Source organism: Clavelina lepadiformis, unplaced genomic scaffold (assembly GCF_947623445.1).
Source record: "Clavelina lepadiformis unplaced genomic scaffold, kaClaLepa1.1 scaffold_139, whole genome shotgun sequence".
NCBI lineage: Eukaryota > Metazoa > Chordata > Ascidiacea > Aplousobranchia > Clavelinidae > Clavelina > Clavelina lepadiformis.
Genome location: NW_027508218.1, coordinates 37,501 through 40,000, shown reverse-complemented (window position 1 = coordinate 40,000; position 2,500 = coordinate 37,501). Strand labels below are relative to the sequence as shown.

The following is a 2,500-nucleotide window of genomic DNA, read 5'->3' as shown; positions in this document are numbered from 1 at the left end:
CTGAGTTACCCAAAACGGTGACTGGCAGGTGAGTGCATTTGATATATTTCTTTAGCGTTTGGACGTGTGTGATTCAATATATTTTGTATGACACTCTGTTACATTGGCGTAATTGAGCTCTTCAATTTAATTTAATTTAATTTTATTTTATAATTTAACAATAACTTTAATTGATAAATACGTTGTCATTGCCTTGCATTGACTCACGTAGCTTTGCAATGCTGCTTGACGATTATTTGATGATTTTGTTGTATGACATATATTGTTATGATTATATCGATTAAAATTGTGCACTTTGACACTGTATGGCATTAGATTAATTTTATAGACTTTTGACTTCGAAATTTTTTCAAGTCGATTCACACCAAAAAAATGTTAAGTCCAAACGCCCAGGTCGCGCGGATAGCCCTCACCCGCCGCGGATTTTCCCAAGTCGGAAGAGCTTTAGCCGCGAGTCGGTGTTTGGACTTTAACTTTTTGTTGGTGTGATGAGACTTGAACATTTTTTAGAGTCCAAACGACCAGGTCGCGCGCATAGCTTTCACCTGGCGCGGATTTTCCGAACTCGGGAGAGCATCACGCGCGGGTCGGTGTTTTGGACTCTGAAAATTTTTCCCATCCACTCCAAAAAATGTTAGAGTCCAAACGCCCAGGCCGCGCATATTCTCTTGACCGAGCGCGGATTTTTCGACCTCGGAAAAGTTTTTGCCGCGGGTCGATGTTTGGACTCTGAAATTTTTTCAAGTCTCGACAAAAAGTTAAAGTCCAAACGTTGGGAAATATTTTCAGAGTCCAAACGTTCGAGTTGCGCGCAGTGCCCGGCCGGGGCGCGGTTCGGCGGCCACGGCAAGCGGCCACGCACCTTCCCAAACTCCAAATCCGGCCGCGAGGTCGCGCGATCCCGAGGCCGTTCTGGGGTACCATGGCGATGCAGGATTCTGTGACTACTATGAGGGAGCAGGCAGTCGTGTGAGCGAATGCGCGCGCGAGTGCGAATCGAAGCAGAATCGATCTCGGTTGGCGTCGGGCACGATGGGCAGATGTAATGCTGTTCGCGCGGTCGCCCATGCTTAGCCGGGGTTTTGAGCGGTCTGTCGGATCCAGTGGCAAGCTATCGGCGTGCCTCGGCGCGAGTATTGCACTCGAATCGCCGGGCAGCGTCCGGAATCGACGGTTTTCGGAGCTCGTGCAAGCCGCGAGCGTAGTGTTTGAGTAGCGATGTACACGGAGAACGTGTGAAAAGAAACGCGGGGCGCCCGTCGTCCCGCAGCAGCCTCGTTTGCTGCGAATAGCTACCTGGTTGATCCTGCCAGTAGTCATATGCTTGTCTCAAAGATTAAGCCATGCAAGTGTAAGTACGAGCTCTCGTACAGTGAAACTGCGAATGGCTCATTAAATCAGTTATGGTTCATTTGATCGTACGTGTTACTTGGATAACTGTGGTAATTCTAGAGCTAATACATGCGAAAAGCGCCGACTCACGGAGGCGTGCATTTATCAGACCAAAAACCGACCGGGCCTCGGCCCGTGCTCGTTGGTGACTCTGGATAACTTTGCGGATCGCACGGTCTTGCACCGGCGACAAATCATTCAAGTGTCTGCCCTATCAACTTTCGTCGGTACGGTATCTGCCTACCGAGGTTCTTACGGGTGACGGGGAATCAGGGTTCGATTCCGGAGAGGGAGCCTGAGAAACGGCTACCACTTCCAAGGAAGGCAGCAGGCGCGCAAATTACCCATTCCCGACGCGGGGAGGTAGTGACGAAAAATAACAATGCAGGACTCTAACGAGGCCCTGTAATTGGAATGAGTACACTCTAAAACTTTTAACGAGTATCCATTGGAGGGCAAGTCTGGTGCCAGCAGCCGCGGTAATTCCAGCTCCAAAAGTGTATATTTAAGTTGTTGCGGTTAAAAAGCTCGTAGTTGGATTTTGGGCTCGGGCCGTCGGTCCGTCGCAAGGCGTGTACTGGCGTGCCCGGCCTCACCTTCGGTTCACCGTCGGTGCTCTTGACTGAGTGTTGGCGGCGGCCGGAACGTTTACTTTGAAAAAATTAGAGTGTTCAAAGCAGGCGGTTCGCCTGAATAATGGTGCATGGAATAATGGAATAGGACCTCGGTTCTATTTTGTTGGTTTTCGGAGCGCGAGGTAATGATTAAGAGGGACGGACGGGGGCATTCGTACTGTGCCGCTAGAGGTGAAATTCTTGGATCGGCGCAAGACGAACAACTGCGAAAGCATTTGCCAAGAATGTTTTCTTTAATCAAGAGCGAAAGTCAGAGGTTCGAAGACGATCAGATACCGTCCTAGTTCTGACTATAAACGATGCCAACTAGCGATCGGGGGGCGTTACTTTGACGACCTCTCCGGCAGCTTTCGGGAAACCAAAGTCTTTGGGTTCCGGGGGAAGTATGGTTGCAAAGCTGAAACTTAAAGGAATTGACGGAAGGGCACCACCAGGAGTGGAGCCTGCGGCTTAATTTGACTCAACACGGGAAA

General features: G+C 49.7%; 1 non-coding gene across 1 annotated transcript in view; it reads left to right on the top strand.

Moving 5' to 3' along the window:
* The first annotated feature begins 1,293 nt into the window (after positions 1–1,293).
* The window catches only part of LOC143472205 (small subunit ribosomal RNA), a 1,808-nt gene continuing 601 nt past the window's right edge, over positions 1,294–2,500 (top strand). The window contains exon 1 of the ribosomal RNA XR_013119593.1: positions 1,294–2,500. This exon is cut by the window's right edge and continues 601 nt beyond it. This is a non-coding gene — a ribosomal RNA (small subunit ribosomal RNA).